Below are 18,458 nucleotides of genomic sequence, written 5' to 3'. Positions count from 1 at the left end.
TGGGCGTTTTATGGGAGTGTGCGAAAAAAACGCTGGCGTTTCTAGGAAAAACGCGGGAGTGTCTGAAGAAACGGGGGAGTATCTGGGCGAACGCTGGGTGTGTTTGTGACGTCAAACCAGGAACGAAACTGACTGAACTGATCGCAATGGCTGAGTAAGTCTGGAGCTACTCAGAAACTGCTAAGAAATTTCTATTCGCAATTCTGCTAATCTTTCGTTCGCAATTCTGCTAAGCTAAGATTCACTCCCAGTAGGCGGCGGCTTAGCGTGTGCAAAGCTGCTAAAAGCAGCTAGCGAGCGAACAACTCGGAATGAGGGCCCACATCTCATTCCGTCCTTCATTAAACTGCACAGATATCGTCCGGTTGGCCGTCCAGCATGGCCAATCCATTGTTGTCACATAAGACTGCGGTAGCGGTCACAGATTGGGCATACACACTGAACGATACAGTCAATATGTCGTTCTGATTGGTCAGGAAACAACATATCAGGCCGAGATCATACTAGTGTCTACCCTGCTTTAACCTTGGAGAGGGATAAAGTGGATGGAGATAAAGCTCCTTAAACACAGCCTATAATATGGCAGTTAGGAGCTGATTGGCTGGTACTTTATTTCTCTCCAAGGCTTAGTAAATAGACCCCTTAATACTTAGACATACGTAGACATGGGCTGAAAAACTGTCCATCACTGGATGTAACGTCTTAAAGACGATGAGCCTAACTAATAATCAAAAAGTGGTCTTAATAATGATCTCATTGCTGTAAGATTAACCAAACTGCCATTCATTTGTGGTATGAAACATGTCTAACACTGGCAAGTCTTTAAAACCTTCATTAAAAGAGCAATTTTTAAAACTTTATTGCTCACTTACAAAAATTAACTTTTCAGAGTAAGGTTAAAACTAACTAAAAAAAAAAAAGTATTTCACGCAACATCCACTCTTATGGGCCTTACACACATCACGATGTGCCGACGAGGTGCCCGACGACCACTGCGGGCAACCGGCGGCGGGGGGTCACTCCCTGCCACCCGGCCCCATAGCCCTGCATGCTAATATGGACGAGATTATCCATATTGGCATGCATGTAAAAGCGACCCAGCACCAACGATGAATGAGCACGGTCCCACGCATCATTCATCGTTGGTGCCTACACATTGAACGATATGAACGCGTACTCGTTCATTAATGAACAAGAACGTTCATATAGTTCAGTTAGATCTTTAAGACTGTAGGGCCCATTAAAGACCAGATGGTTTGGCATCATCAGCAGGGAGAAATTGGCTGTAAAAGACGATACATGATTGGATGTGATGTGACATGAAGCTCACACACAGTTATATGCCACCTTGTTGCGCCCGCTCCTTCAGTCTCTACACCGGGGAGAGGGGGTCAAAGGTTGATCGCGAGATACCGGTAGCTCGCAGAGCATCTGCAGGTAGATCACGACCAACTTAACTAAACTTAATCAGCTCCCAGTAGTGCAGAGTGCCGGTGACGTTATGATGTCACCCGCATGCTGTGAGGAGCCCAACGCCGCTGCTTCCCTTTCTTCGACTGCCTGTCCTGCTTGTCATGGCGTATTGTCATGGGGAGCTGTTGTTCCACCTGGCTGCCTGCTCGGTAGGTAGTATATAAGTGTTATATAGAGAAGGGTGAGGGAGGAGGAGCGGGGGCTGAGACAATTTAATACATGTTTTCTCTAACCTCCTAGGGGATACTGGGATGACATTAGTACCATTGGGTATAGATCGGGTCCATTGGAGCCTGGCACTTTAAGAAATCATTAGTGTGTGCTGGCTCCTCCCCTCTATGCCCCTCCACCAGACTCAGCTTAGAAAGATGTGCCCAAGGAGCCGGGTGCATTCCTCTGGAGCTCCAGAGAGTTTTCTTCAAAACTTTTATTTAGTTTATTATTTCAGGCAGCACTGGTTGGCAACCAGTCTGCCTATGACGTGGGACTTTGGGAAACCGAACCCACCTCCTATAGGGTTGATGGTTTGCATCCCTGCTGAGAGGACATCAAGCTCCTGAGGCGTTGTTTCACATGCCCCCAGGGTGTGCGCACACGCCGGCAGCATTCCGCCACCCCTAACAGATGCCGAAGACGCTGTGCGGTGAGTACTAACACCGGGGTTCCGGATAGTGGGTCCTCGGTGAGCTTGGCGGCATAAGGGCGCGGAGGTCCCCTGGCTACAGGCTGCGGTGCCCGCTGTGGACGCCCACACTGGCACTGAGGTAAATGGGGTTATTTATATTTATTGTTATACAGCCAGTATAATCGAATAGGGACCGCGCGCCATTGAGGGGGCGAGGCTTCCCGGGGAGTGGGACCAGAGGCTGAAAGGCACCATTTCCTGCTGCTGCTGACTGTAAGGCTGCATGCAAGAGCTGCTCCTCCACAAACCCTGCTAAATCACCAATTGTACTGGCACCAGGGGGCTTTATAGGGGGGAGCATATAGGTTATAATAACACATGCTGCCTTACTAAGGCTCTGAATTATACACAGCAGAGCACTGCTTTGCCTGAGGTGTTGTGTGCTGGTCCCAATCCTCTCTGTGTCACTCCATACTGGCTGTCTGGGGTTATTGTGTTATTTCACTTTCTGTGTTTGTCACTGCACTGTGTTATTTCATTGATATCTGTGTGTTTCTGAAAAACAGAATGTCTGGGAAAAAGGCTGTGTGTCCCTCATGTAACACTAAGTTTTCCCCTTCACCGGGGGGTTCTCTCCCATGTACCCAGTGTTCTCTACCCTCACAAGGCAGTAGTGTTCAGGAACATGAGTGGTTAGAAGAATCATTCAAAGGAATGATTACTAATATAAATACAGAGTTGGCTATTGCCAGACAGGAAAGGCAGACCCTTAAAAAATCTATAGATGATTTTGATTAAGGCTGCTGACCACAGACAGGCTCCTCAGCCCCCCCTGTTGGTCTCTCATAAACGCATGCTCCCACAGGTGCTCCAATCTAACTCTGATACTGACATGCCAGATCTGGATGAAGGGGAGGTGGATGTGGAAGGTGACAATACTGTGTCTCAGGGTGTTGAGGCTCTGATTTATTCTATTAGGGAAGTCCTCAAGATACTGGATAAGGAGACAGAACCTGAGGAAGAATTGTTTTCTAATGTGAAACCAAAATCCTCGGCCACCTTTCCTATTTCCAAGGAATTAAACTCCCTCTTTAAAGAGGCGTGGGTCAATCTGGACAAAAATTTCCAAACCCCCAAACGGTTACTAAATTATTTTCCTTTCTCACCTGAGGTCAGGATGGTATGGGAAGGTCCCCCGTGCGTGGATACTTTAGTGTCCAGGCTGTCACGTAAGATTGTGCTGCCTGTACCTGGGGCAATCTCTCTCAAAGACCCAGCTGACCGCAAAATTAAGACTACACTCAAATCAATTTATACAGCGGTGGACGTAGCACAGAGGCCCACTATAGCTTGTGGCTGGATTACAAGGGCCATGGTAAAATGGTCTGATAATATAATAGAGGGGTCCTGACTCTACTGCATCATATCCAGGATGCGGCAAATTTTATGAGTGAGGCAATTAAAGAAATAGGCCTCATCAATGGCCGTGCCAAAGTGATGGCGGTCTCGGCTCGCAGGGCTCTGTGGCTGCGACAATGGTCAGCGGATGCTGATTCCAAGAAAGGCGTGGAGAATCTTCCTTTTACAGGAGAGACCTTGTTTGGGGAAGAACTGAACAAGTGGATTTCTCAAGCGACGGCGGGTAAGTCTATCTATCTGCCGTATGCTGTGCCTCCTGCTAGAAGTCCCTACCCTGGGCCCTCTCTGCAGTCTTTCCGTGTGGCCAGATTTAGAGGCAGAGCCGGAGGTGCTGCCAGAGGAAATCAAGGTAAGTCCTGTAAACCAGCGTGACGGTTGGCCCCAGGAGCAAGGCAAATTTCGGGTGGGTGCTCGCCTTCAACACTTCGCCCATGTGTGGGCGAAATCCTGCCGGGACCCTTGGGTGAGGGACTTCATATCCCAAGGGTACCGGTTGGAATTTCAGGCACTACCTCCTCTCAGAGTCTTCAAGTCAAGCTTACCAGCTTCACCTGTAGCAAGGGTTACCTTGCAAGACGTCATTCAAAAACTACTACTAACGGGGGTTATTGTTCCAGTACCTCCTCAGTTGCACAACAGGGGATTTTATGCAAGTCTATTTGTAGTAGCGATGCCGGACGGTTCAGTGCGGCCAATCTTGAGCCTCAAATCTCTGAACCCATATCTAAGCGTGTTCAAGTTCAAGATGGAATCCCTAAGGGCGGTGGTCTCTGGCATGAAGGAGGTGGAGTTCCTGGTATCCCTGTATATCAAGGATGCATATCTGCACATCCCAATATGGCCTCCCCATCAGGCTTACCTCTGGTTCGCTATTATCATTATTATTATTATCCTTTATTTATATGGCGCCACAGGGGATCCGCAGCGTCCATTACACAGTACATAATCAAATGAGCAAACAAAAAAACAGCACTTACAGTATAGGACAGGTATAGAAAACCCGGGGTTAGGTGCCATCAAGGGAAGTAAGGAGTATAAGATTGTGTAAGTAAGAAAGGGAAAGGCACGTGAGTAAAGAAGTCCCTGCTCTTGTGAGTTTACAATCTAAAAGGTGAGGTGCTAACAGACCGGGGTGACACAGAAGGGGTAGACAGTGAGCATAGACAATAGGGTTAGGAGGAGAGTTGGCTGGGTTTGGTGAAGAAGTGGGTCTTGAGAGCCCGTTTGAAGTTTTGTAGAGAGGTTGAGAGTCGGATGGGGAGAGGTAGAGCATTCCAGAGATAGGGAGCAGCATGTGCAAAATCTTGTAGGTAGGAGTGGGAGTAGATAATAAGTTGGCAGGAGAGACGGCGTGCATTAGCAGAGTGAAGAGGACGGGTGGGAATGTAAGGAGAGATAAGGTCAGAGATGTAAGAGGGAGAAGAGTGGGTGAGGGCTTTGTAGGTGAGTGTGAGAAGCTTGAATTGGATTCTGAATGGGAAGGGTAGCCAGTGAAGGTCCTGCAAGAGAGGGGATGTGGATGTAGTATGTTTGGTGAGGAAGATGAGACGGGCAGCAGCATTGAGGATAGATTGGAGTGGAGAGAGGCATTTTTGAGGAAGGCCAGATAGGAGGAGATTGCAGTAGTCCAATCTGGAGATGACTAGTGAGTGGATGAGGGTCTTAGTAGCGTCCTGGGTGAGAAAGGGTCTGATCTTAGAGATGTTTTTGAGATGAAAATGTGTGGTTTGAAGGAGAGGGAGGAGTCAAGGATTACTCCAAGACATCGCTCTTGGGGGTTAGAGGAGATAATTGTGCCATCAATGGATAATTAAATTGTGGGAGGTGAGTTTATGCGGAAGGGAGGGAAGATGATCAGCTTAGTCTTAGACATGTTAAGTTTAAGAAAGCGCTGGGACATCCAGGAGGAGATAGCAGAGAGACAGTTGGTGATACGAGTGAGGAGAGCGGGGGAGAGGTCAGGGGAGGAAAGGTAGATTTGAGTATCATCAGCGTAGAGATATTTTAAGTTAAAAGAGCTAATGAGCTCACCTAATGAGAATGTGTAGAGAGAGAAAAGGAGAGGCCCAAGAACAGAACCTTGGGGGACACCTACTAGTAGAGAAGTGGGGGGGAGGTGGAGTCATGAGAGGAGACAGAGAAGAAATGGTCAGAAAGGTAGGAGGACAGCCAGGAGAGAACAGTATCACACAAACCAAGTGAGTAAAGGACTTGCAGGAGGAGAGGGTGGTCTACAGTGTCAAAAGCAGCAGAGAGGTCAAGGAGAATAAGCAGAGAGTAGTGGCCCATGGATTTAGCAGCAAGGACCATACTGGACCACCACTTCCAGTTTCAGACTTTACCCTTTGGTCTCTCCACAGCTCCAAGGGTGTTCAGAAAGGTCATGGCGGAGATGATGCTGCAATTGCACAAGCTGAGAGTCAACATAGTCCCCTACTTGGATGATCTCCTGATAAAGGCGGTGTCCAGGGAATGTCTGCTACACAGCATCAACTTGGCTACTCGCCTTCTTTCAGAACATGGGTGGATCTTAAATCTCCAAAAATCTCACCTGGAACCGTCACAGAGAATTCAGTTCCTGGGAATGATACTGGACAAGGTGTCTCAGAAGATATTCCTCCCCAAGGTCTTGATAATCCAGGCTATGGTCCGCTCAGTGCCCAGACCTCGCAAGATCTCGATTCATCTTTGCATCCGCCTACTGGGCAAGATGGTGGCCTTCTACGAGGCAATCCAGTATGGCAGATTCCACACCCGTCCGTTCCAGCTGGATCTCCTAGACAAGTGGTCAGGGTCTCACCTGCAGATGCACCAGTGTATAACTCTGTCGCCGAAAAAACGGATCTCCCAGTTACGGTGGCTCCAGGTCTCTCACCTTGTGGACAGTCGGAGCTTCAGAACCCAATCTTGGGTCCTGCTGACAACGGATGCCAGTCTCCGGGGTTGGGGAGCTGTGACCCAGGAGGCTCAGTTTCAGGGAAGGTGTGTCGAGTCTGGAATCTTCGCTGCCAATCAACGTCCAGGAACTCAGGGCAATCTACAATGCTCCTCTGCAGGCCTCCTATCTTCTCCGAAATAAGGCCATTCAGGTGCAGTCGGACAACGCCACGCAGGGGGCATACATAAACCATCAGGGAGGAACAAAAAGCAGGGCCGCAATGCGAGAGGTGTCACGGACACTCCTCTGGGTGGAAGCCAACGCAAGGGCCATCTCAGCCATATTTATTCCAGGCGTGGACAATTGGGAGGCCGACTTCCTCAGCAGGCACGGCCTCCACCCGGGGGAATGGGGCTTTCACCCACAGGTGTTTCAACAACTAGTTCACTGGTGGGGTTGTGCGCAGATAGACCTGATGGCGTCTCGTCTCAACAAGAAGCTCCATCGTTACTGTTCCAGAACTAAGGATCCGCAGGCTGCAGCAGTGGATATTCTGATGGCACCGTGGACTAACCAGTTTGTGTACCTGTTTCCTCCAATCCCTCTCATTGCCAGAGTTCTAAAAAGACTCAAAAGGGAAAGCGTTCATTCAAATTGCCCCCGATTGGCCTCAACAGGCCTGGTATACAGACCTCCTGACCATGTTTCTGGAGGAACCCTGGCCTCTGCCGCTTCTCAAGGACCTTCTTCAACAAGGGTCATTTGTCTATCCAGACTTACTGCGGCTACGTCTGACGGCTTGGAAGTTGAGAGGGAGATTCTAGCAAGGAAAGTGCTTCCCTCCAAGGTTATTTCAACTATTGTCCAGGCCCGTAAGGTGGTCACGTCAAAACATTACCACCATATCTGGAAGAAATATGTTTCTTGGTGCGAAGGTATAAAAATTTCTCCTGTGGAGTTTCAACTTGGCTGTTTTTTGCTCTTCCTGCAAGCAGGCGTAGATATGGGCCTACAGTTAGACTCCATCAAAGTTCAGATTTCGTCTCTCTCCATCTTCTTCCAGAAACAGCTGGCGGTACTTCCGGAAGTACAGACATTTCTGAAGGGTGTTCTTCGCATTCAACCACCCCTTGTCCCTCCTACGGCTCTGTGGGATCTCAATGTGGCTTTGACCTTTTTCCAGTTGGATTGGTTTGAACCCTTGCAAAGGGTGGAATTGAAATATCTTACTTGGAAGACTGTCATGTTACTGGCTTTAGCCTCTGCAAGACGTGTGTCAGAATTCGGGGCCTTATCCTGTAAGAGCCCGTATTTGATTCACGAGGATAGGGCGGAGCTCAGGACTCGCCCGCAGTTTCTGCCGAAAGTGGTATCGGCCTTTCACATTAACCAACCAATAGTGGTTCCAATGCTATCTGATACATCGGTTGCTCCTAAGTCCTTGGACGTTGTGAGAGCTTTGAGGATTTACTTCAAGAGGAGAGCTCGTCACAGGAAATCTGACTCACTTTTGTCCTTTATGACGCTACCAAGATTGGATGTCTTGCTTCTAAGCAGTCCATTGCTCATTGGCTCAGGATAACCATTCAACAAGTCTATTCTTTGGCATTGCTACTGCCAAGTTCTATTCAGGCCCACTCCACAAGGTCGGTGGGTTCTTCCTGGGTAGCTGCCTAGGGCACCTCGGCCTTACAGTTGTGCCGTGCAGCTACTTGGTCTGGTTCGAACATGTTCGTAAAGTTCTATAGGTTCGACACCTTGGCCAGAGATGACCTTCAGTTTGGTCAGGCGGTTTTGCAGGGGTCTCAGCACACTCCCACCCATTCTGGGAGCTTTGGGACTTCCCCATGGTACTAATGTCATCCCAATATCCCCTAGGACGTTAGAGAAAATAGGAATTTAATACCTACTGGTAATTCCTTTTCTCATAGTCCGTAGGGGATACTGGGCGCCAACCTCAGTGCTTCATGTTCCTGCTTACCAGGATGTAAGTGTTCTTGGTTGGGTCTGCTGTTGCTGTTCCTGTTTGGTTAGCGTTGCTATCCTTTGTTATAGTTAGTGTTGCTATCCTCTGTTCTGGTTAGCGCTGCTATCCTTTATTGATGTTCGTTGCCTCACCGCTTTCAGATTATATTTCCGTCTTTCATAGTATGTCCATCTGCTCGGGCATAGTTTTCTAGACTGAGTCTGGTGGAGGGGCATAGAGGGGAGGAGCCAGCACACACTAATGATTTCTTAAAGTGCCAGGCTCCAATGGACCCGGTCTATACCCCATGGTACTTTTTTTTTCTTCTTCAAAATTGGTGGGGCTATGATTGAGAATTTCACTCAGTGCATGTCGTGCAAGATGTATGAGCACCTGGAGCAACCGTCCCAGTGTGAATACATCTGCGCAAGGTGTGTGCGAACGGTTGCCCTGGAAGCCCAGGTAAATGATCTAGAGCAAACCGTTACGCGACTGAGAGATATTCACAATCTCGAGCAGAGCTTAGATAGAATGGTGGAGGAGTTGCATGGGGGGACACGGTAGAAGAGGATGAGGACAATCGGGTAGCTAGCTGGGTCACGGTTAGAAGGAAGAGGAAGAGGGGGAGACAGGACATCTCCGATCTACCAAACCCCAATAAATTTGCCCGATTGGACGAATATTCTGGGGATGGCAGTGAGGAAATGGCGGAGCTGGAGGATACCATTCCCTTTAGCAACCGGAGGAGCAGTCATTCCAGGACAACAGGAACAAGAGAAAGCGAGGTACCTAGTCAGATTGTGGTGGTAGGGGATTCTATCATCAGGAAGACGGACAGGGCAATCTGCTACCAGGACCATGATCAACGTACAGTCTGTTGTCTCCCGGGTGCTCGTGTACAGCACATTGTGGACTGGGTAGAAAGATTGTTGAGAGGGGCCGGGAATGACCAAGCAGTCTTGGTGCATGTTGGCACCAACGACAAAGTTAGTGGTAGGTGGGATGTCCTTAAGAAAGATTATAGGGACCTAGGCCAAAAACTAAAAACAAGGACATCTAAGGTAATATTCTCCAAAATATTACCTGTGCCACGCGCTAGTCCAGGGAGGCAGAGTGAGATTACGGAGGTAAATGTGTGGCTCAGAGATTGGTGTAGGAAAGAAGAGTTTGTGTTCCTGGAACACTGGGCGGACATCTCAGTCAGGCTCCATCTTTTTTGTTGCGATGGATTGCACCTGAATGAGGAGGGGGCATCGGTGCTAGGTGGAAGGATGGTTAGAAGGTTGGAGGATATTTTAAACTAGGTGCCTGGGGGAGGGATTAGTAAGAACTAAAGGGACATCTAGAGAGCAAAGAAAAGAGGGATGTATAAGGTATAATGGGGGTGGAGAGGGGGGAAGGAGAAAAATAGTCAGCGGTGGTAATTTAAGGAAAACTCAAGTTCCTAAGAAAACGTTATCTACAACAAAACTTGCGGATCAGGGAATTACTAAGCTTAAGTGTATGATTGTTAATGCAAGAAGCCTAACAAGTAAAATAATAAGAATTTACTTACCGATAATTCTATTTCTCATAGTCCGTAGTGGATGCTGGGGACTCCGAAAGGACCATGGGGAATAGCGGCTCCGCAGGAGACTGGGCACAAAGTAAAAGCTTTAGGACTAGCTGGTGTGCACTGGCTCCTCCCCCTATGACCCTCCTCCAAGCCTCAGTTAGGATACTGTGCCCGGACGAGCGTACACAATAAGGAAGGATTTTGAATCCCGGGTAAGACTCATACCAGCCACACCAATCACACCGTACAACTTGTGATCTGAACCCAGTTAACAGCATGATAACAGAAGGAGCCTCTGAAAAGATGGCTCACAACAACAATAACCCGATTTTTGTAACAATAACTATGTACAAGTAATGCAGACAATCCGCACTTGGGATGGGCGCCCAGCATCCACTACGGACTATGAGAAATAGAATTATCGGTAAGTAAATTCTTATTTTCTCTAACGTCCTAGTGGATGCTGGGGACTCCGAAAGGACCATGGGGATTATACCAAAGCTCCCAAACGGGCGGGAGAGTGCGGATGACTCTGCAGCACCGAATGAGAAAACTCCAGGTCCTCCTCAGCCAGGGTATCAAATTTGTAGAATTTAGCAAACGTGTTTGCCCCTGACCAAGTAGCTGCTCTGCAAAGTTGTAAAGCCGAGACCCCTCGGGCAGCCGCCCAAGATGAGCCCACTTTCCGTGTGGAATGGGCTTTTACAGATTTTGGCTGTGGCAGGCCTGCCACAGAATGTGCAAGCTGAATTGTACTACAAATCCAACGAGCAATCGTCTGCTTAGAAGCAGGAGCACCCAGCTTGTTGGGTGCATACAGGATAAACAGCGAGTCAGATTTTCTGACTCCAGCCGTCCTGGAAACATATATTTTCAGGGTCCTGACTACGTCCAGCAACTTGGAATCCTCCAAGTCCCTAGTAGCCGCAGGCACCACAATAGGTTGGTTTAAGTGAAATGCTGAAACCACCTTAGGGAGAAATTGAGGACGAGTCCTCAATTCTGCCCTGTCCGTATGAAAAATTAGGTAAGGGCTTTTATAGGATAAAGCCGCCAATTCTGATACACGCCTGGCTGAAGCCAGGGCTAACAGCATTACCACTTTCCATGTGAGATATTTCAAGTCCACAGTGGTGAGTGGTTCAAACCAATGTGATTTTAGGAATCCCAACACTACATTGAGATCCCAAGGTGCCACTGGAGGCACAAAAGGAGGCTGTATATGCAGTACTCCCTTGACAAACGTCTGAACTTCAGGAACAGAAGCTAGTTCTTTTTGGAAGAATATCGACAGGGCCGAAATTTGAACCTTAATGGACCCTAATTTGAGGCCCATAGACAGTCCTGTTTGCAGGAAATGCAGGAATCGACCCAGTTGAAATTCCTCCGTAGGGGCCTTCCTGGCCTCGCACCACGCAACATATTTACGCCAAATACGGTGATAATGTTGTACGGTTACATCCTTCCTGGCTTTGATCAGGGTAGGGATGACTTCATCCGGAATGCCTTTTTCCTTCAGGATCCGGCGTTCAACCGCCATGCCGTCAAACGCAGCCGCGGTAAGTCTTGGAACAGACATGGTCCCTGCTGGAGCAGGTCCTGTCTTAGAGGTAGAGGCCACGGGTCTTCCGTGAGCATCTCTTGAATTTCCGGGTACCAAGTCCTTCTTGGCCAATCCGGAGCCACGAGTATAGTCTTTACTCCTCTCCTTCTTATGATTCTCAGTACTTTTGGTATGAGAGGAAGAGGAGGGAACACATACACTGACCGGTACACCCACGGTGTTACCAGAGCGTCCACAGCTATTGCCTGAGGGTCCCTTGACCTGGAGCAATATCTGTCCAGTTTTTTGTTGAGGCGAGACGCCATCATGTCCACCTTTGGTTTTTCCCAACGGTTTACAATCATGTGGAAGACTTCTGGGTGAAGTCCCCACTCCCCCGGGTGAAGATCGTGTCTGCTGAGGAAGTCTGCTTCCCAGTTGTCCACTCCCGGAATGAACACTGCTGACAGTGCTATCACATGATTTTCCGCCCAGCGAAGAATCCTTGCCACTTCCGTCATTGCCCTCCTGCTTCTTGTGCCGCCCTGTCTGTTTACGTGGGCGACTGCCGTGATGTTGTCCGACTGGATCAATACTGGCTGACCCTGAAGCAGAGGCCTTGCCTGACTTAGGGCATTGTAAATGGCCCTTAGTTCCAGGATATTTATGTGAAGTGACGTTTCCATGCTTGACCACAAGCCCTGGAAATTTTTTCCCTGTGTGACTGCTCCCCAGCCTCTCAGGCTGGCATCCGTGGTCACCAGGACCCAATCCTGAATGCCGAATCTGCGGCCCTCTAGGAGATGAGCACTCTGTAACCACCACAGGAGAGACACCCTTGTCCTTGGAGACAGGGTTATCCGCTGATGCATTTGAAGATGCGATCCGGACCATTTGTCTAGCAGATCCAACTGAAAAGTTCTTGCGTGGAATCTGCCGAATGGAATCGCTTCGTAAGAAGCCACCATCTTTCCCAGGACCCTTGTGCACTGATGCACTGACACCTGGCCTGGTCTTAGGAGTTTCCTGACTAGGTCGGATAACTCCCTGGCTTTCTCTTCCGGGAGAAACACCTTTTTCTGTACTGTGTCCAGAATCATCCCTAGGAACAGCAGACGTGTCGTCGGAATCAGCTGCGATTTTGGAATATTTAGAATCCATCCGTGCTGTCGTAGTACTATTTGAGATAGTGCTACTCCGACCTCTAACTGTTCTCTGGACCGTGCCCTTATCAGGAGATCGTCCAAGTAAGGGATAATTAAGACGCCTTTTCTTCGAAGAAGAATCATCATTTCGGCCATTACCTTGGTAAAGACCCGGGGTGCCGTGGACAATCCAAACGGCAGCGTCTGAAACTGATAGTGACAGTTCTGTACCACAAACCTGAGGTACCCTTGGTGAGAAGGGCAAATTGGGACATGGAGGTAAGCATCCTTGATGTCCAGAGACACCATGTAGTCCCCTTCTTCCAGGTTCGCTATCACTGCTCTGAGTGACTCCATCTTGAACTTGAACCTTTTTATGTAAGTGTTCAAGGCTTTCAGATTTAAAATGGGTCTCACCGAGCCGTCCGGCTTCGGTACCACAAACAGCGTGGAGTAATACCCCTTTCCCTGTTGTAGGAGGGGTACCTTGATTATCACTTGCTGGGAATACAGCTTGTGAATGGCTTCCAATACCGCCTCCCTGTCGGGGGTAGACGTTGGTAAAGCAGACTTCAGGAACCGGCGAGGGGGAGACGTCTCGAATTCCAATTTGTACCCCTGAGATACTACCTGCAGGATCCAGGGGTCCACTTGCGAGTGAGCCCACTGCGCGCTGAAAATCTTGAGACGGGCCCCCACCGTGCCTGAGTTCGCTTGTAAGGCCCCAGCGTCATGCTGAGGACTTGGCAGAAGCGGGGGAGGGCTTCTGTTCGTGGGAAGAAGCTGTCTGTTGCAGTCTTTTTCCCCTTCCTCTGCCCCGGGGCAGATATGAGTGGCCTTTTGCCCGCTTGCCCTTATGGGGACGAAAGGACTGAGCCTGAAAAGACGGTATCTTTTTCTGCTGCGAGGTGACTTGGGGTAAAAAGGTGGATTTCCCAGCCGTTGCCGTGGCCACCAGGTCCGATAGACCGCCCCCAAATAACTCCTCCCCTTTATACGGCAATACTTCCATATGCCGTTTGGAATCCGCATCCCCAGACCACTGTCGCGTCCATAATCCTCTTCTGGCAGAAATGGACATCGCACTTACTCTTGATGCCAGAGTGCAAATGTCTCTCTGTGCATCTCGCATATATAGGAATGCATCCTTTAAATGCTCTATAGTCAATAATATATTGTCCCTGTCCAGGGTATCAATATTTTCAGTCAGGGAATCCGACCAAGCCACCCCAGCACTGCACATCCAGGCTGAGGCGATTGCTGGTCGCAGTATAACACCAGTATGTGTGTATATACTTTTAAGGATATTTTCCAGCCTCCTATCTGCTGGCTCCTTAAGGGCGGCCGTTTCTGGAGACGGTAACGCCACTTGTTTTGATAAGCGTGTGAGCGCCTTATCTACCCTAGGGGGTGTTTCCCAACGAGCCCTAACCTCTGGTGGGAAGGGATATAGTGCCAATAATTTTTTAGAAATTAGCAGTTTTTTGTCGGGGGTAACCCACGCTTCATCACACACTTCATTCAATTCATCTGATTCAGGAAAAACTACGGGTAGTTTTTGCACACCCCACATAATACCCCTTTTCGTGGTACTTGCAGTATCAGAGATGTGCAAAACCTCCTTCATTGCCGTGATCATGTAACGTGTGGCCCTACTGGAAAATACGTTTGTTTCTTCACCGTCGACACTGGAGTCAGTGTCTGTGTCTGGGTCCGTGTCGACCCACTGAGGTAACGGGCGTTTTATAGCCCCTGACGGTGTTTGAGACGCCTGGACAGGCACTAACTGAGCTGCCGGCTGTCTCATGTCGTCAACAGTTTTCTGTAACGTGCCGACACTGTCACGTAATTCCTTAATTACGGCCATCCATTCAGGTGTCGACTCCCTAGGGGGTGACATCACCATTATAGGCAATTGCTCCGCCTCCACATCATTTTCCTCCTCATACATGTCGACACACACGTACCGACACCCAGCACACACACAGGGAATGCTCTGATAGAGGACAGGACCCCACTTAGCCCCTTGGGGAGACAGAGGGAGAGTTTGCCAGCACACACCAGAGCGCTATATATGTATAGGGACAACCTTACAATAAGTGTCTATCCCTTATAGCTGCTTATATCTGTTATTTTGCCAAATAAGTGCCCCCCTCTCTTTTTTACCCTGTTTCTGTAGTGCAGGATGCAGGGGAGATTCTGGGAGCCTTCCTACCAGCGGAGCTGTGTGGGAAAAATGGCGCTGTGTGCTGAGGAGATAGGCCCCGCCCCCTTCACGGCGGGCTCTTCTCCCGCTTTTTTCTGGAAAACTGGCAGGGGTTAAATACATCCATATAGCCCAGGAGCTATATGTGATGTATTTTTTGCCAAATAAGGTAAATTCATTGCTTCCCAGGGCGCCCCCCCCCCCCAGCGCCCTGCACCCTCAGTGACCGAAGTGTGAAGTGTGCTGAGAGCAATGGCGCACAGCTGCAGTGCTGTGCGCTACCTTATGAAGACAGGAAAGTCTTCTGCCGACGATTTATGGACCTCTTCTTGCTTCAGCATCTGTAAGGGGGCCGGCGGCGCGGCTCCGGGACCCATCCATGGCTGGGCCTGTGATCGTCCCTCTGGAGCTAATGTCCAGTAGCCAAGAAGCCCAATCCACTCTGCACGCAGGTGAGTTCGCTTCTTCTCCCCTTAGTCCCACGCTGCAGTGAGCCTGTTGCCAGCAGGACTCACTGAAAATAAAAAAACCTAAGTATACTTTTACTTCTAAGCAGCTCAGGAGAGCCACCTAGATTGCACCCTTCTCGGCCGGGCACAAAGATCTAACTGAGGCTTGGAGGAGGGTCATAGGGGGAGGAGCCAGTGCACACCAGCTAGTCCTAAAGCTTTTACTTTGTGCCCAGTCTCCTGCGGAGCCGCTATTCCCATGGTCCTTTCGGAGTCCCCAGCATCCACTAGGACGTTAGAGAAAGGGGAATTAGAAACAATTGCACTTAAAGACCAATATGATATAATAAGCATTACAGAGACATGGATTAATGATGATAGGGAAAAAGCGGATTTATTGAATAAATTCTTTGCATCATTATTCACAGGAGAGGACAGGTTGACAAGAGTAAAGCACAACATAAACTATAACAACGACCTGTTGCTAGGTACTTGGTTAAACAAGGAAGTAGTCCGGGAGAGATTAAGTAAAATTAAGATAAATAAATCTCTTTGCCCGGATGGACTTCACCCCAGGGTTCTTATGGAACTTAAGGCAGAGATATCGAGACCCCTGTATCTGATTTTCAGAGAGTCAATTACATCAGGAATGATACCGAAGGACTGGCGTATAGCAGAGGTAGTCCCATTATTTAAAAAGGGTATTAAAACTCATCCCGGTAACTATAGACCAGTAAGTTTGACATCTATAGTGGGGAAAATACTAGAAGGTATATTAAGGGATTCCATACTAGAGTACTTGGATACCTCCAAGGTTATTACAAGTAATCAGCATGGTTTTGCGAAGGACAGGTCATGTCAAACTAACTTAATAAGCTTCTACGAGAAAGTGAGCAATAATATTGATCAGGGTAAAGCAGTATATGTGGTATTTCTGGACTTCGCTAAAGCCTTTGACAAAGTCCCACATAAGACACTAATTCTCAAATTAAGAGAGCTTGGGGTAGGAAACACTATTTGTACTTGGATGAGTAGCTGGCTGTACAACAGGGAACAGCAAGTGGGATTAATGGGATGTTCTCTGAATGGGCCCCAGTACTCAGTGGAATACCGCAGGGATCAGTACTTAGGCGATTGCTGTTTAACATATTCATTAATGACCTAGGAGAGGGACTAGAAAGCACAGTGTCAATTTTCGCAGACGATACTAAACTATGTAGAGTAAGTAATTCAGACAAGGATGTTGAATCTCTACAGAATGACTTATCTAGACTTGAGGTCTGGGCGGATAAATGGAAAATGAAGTTCAATATAGACAAATGTAAAGTTAATGCACTTTGGGACTAAAAACAATCAGGCAACATATACACTAAATGGGGAAAGTGTAGGGATAACGGTAGTTGAAAAGGATTTGGGTGTGCTCATCGATAATAGACTTAGTAGCAGTACACAATGTCAAAATACAGCAACAAAAGCAAATAAGGTGTTAGCATGCATAAAACGGGGATGAGAGTGTAATCCTGCCACTGTATAAATCACTGGTGCGGCCACACCTGGAATATTGTGTACAGTTCTGGGCACCTCACTATAAAAAATATATTTTGGAACTCAAAAGGGTTCAGAGGCGAGCCACCAAACTGGTTAAGGGGTTAGAGGCACTGAATTATGAGGAAAGACTTAAAAGGTTAGCTATGTTTACACTGGAAATGAGGCGATTGAGAGGGGACATTATCAATATTTATAAATACTTAAAGGGACAATACAAGGATTTATCAAATGATGTTTATCAAAAAATCGCTACACAGGACACGAGGACTCCCCCTGAGGTTAGAAGAAAAAAAAAATTCATACACAATGAAGAAAAGGGTTCTTCACAGTAAGAGCTGTAAGGATTTGGAATTCTCTGCCAAAGAAGGTAGTATTGGTGGGTTCAATCAATAAGTTTAAAAATTGATTAGATAGATTCCTAGCTGAAAAAAATATCCAAGGATACAACATTTAATTATTATAAAATTATAATACAGGTTGAACTCGATGGACATTTGTCTTTTTTCATCCTCAACAACTTTACTAATGTCATCCCAGTATCCGCTACGGACTATGAGAAAAGGAATTACCAGTAGGTATGAAATTCCTATTTTTGTTTGTTTGTGGGGAACAATTGTTTTTTACTTTTATGGAGCAATGTATTTTTACTACTGTGTGGCGGCAATGTGTTTTTATGATTGTGTGGGGACAATGTGTTTTTACTACTGTGTGGGGGCAATGTGTTTATACTGCTGTGTGGGGGCCAATGTGATTGTGTTTTTACTCCTTTGTGGGGGCCAATATGTTTTGACTCCTGTGTTGGGGCCAAAGTGTTTTTACTTTTGTGTGGGGGTCAGTGTGTTTTTACTACTACTATGTGAGGGACAATGTGTTTTTATTCCTGTGTGAGTTTTTTACCTCTGGAGGGCCAATTTGTGATTTCGGGTGAGACAGTCCCTACACCCCGTGCACACACCCTTTTTGTTATGCCATGCCAATTTTTTGGATGCGCACCTGTGTCACGCGCTATTGTCCCACCTCGGTAGATCATGAAAGCTATTTAGCTTTCAAAGTAGATCGCCAACTCCAAAAGTCTGGCCACCCATGCTCTACACAAATGATGCATTTAACCTGATGTAGTCTAAACCTTTTAAATGAAGATGTAACATTTTTCCTCTTTATATGCACTGTAACTTTTGTAAATTTGTGGCCCTGTGACTGTTGGCTACCGGAGAAATAATATATGGGGCCAAATGTAATAGAGTGAGAGTTTCAGAAAGTGAGAGATTTGGTAAGGTTTTCAGTTTTTTTTAAAGTGGCAATCATTTACACTGCAAAACCAGGCTGATCTTGCTGTGTAAATGATTGCCACTGTAAAAAAAAAACTGCAAAACCTTACCAAATCTCTCACTTTTTGAAACTCTCACTCTATTACATTTGGCCCCAGGTATACAAATATCGGCGGTTACAATACCGCTAGTCGGGGTCACAATACCAATGCCGGAATCCTGACTAGCGGTGAAAATACCGGTGACACAGACTATTCTCCCTCTGTGGGTGTCCACGACACCCATAGAGGGAGAATAGAACCTGTGGCCAGCACACTGAGCCACCGTGCCCGCAAGGGGCTTTCGCCCCCGCTGCTGGCACACTGGTGGCCGGGATCCCGCTG

General features: G+C 47.8%; 1 protein-coding gene across 8 annotated transcripts in view; it reads right to left on the bottom strand.

Moving 5' to 3' along the window:
* The window catches only part of LOC134945416 (ankyrin repeat and fibronectin type-III domain-containing protein 1-like), a 1,003,308-nt gene that overhangs the window by 7,064 nt on the left and 977,786 nt on the right, over positions 1-18,458 (bottom strand). The window lies entirely within an intron of this gene.

Source organism: Pseudophryne corroboree, chromosome 7 (genome assembly GCF_028390025.1).
Source record: "Pseudophryne corroboree isolate aPseCor3 chromosome 7, aPseCor3.hap2, whole genome shotgun sequence".
In the NCBI taxonomy this organism is placed as follows: Eukaryota; Metazoa; Chordata; class Amphibia; order Anura; family Myobatrachidae; genus Pseudophryne; species Pseudophryne corroboree.
Note: the sequence above shows the minus strand (reverse complement) of the source record. Positions and strands in the feature narration are given on the sequence as shown.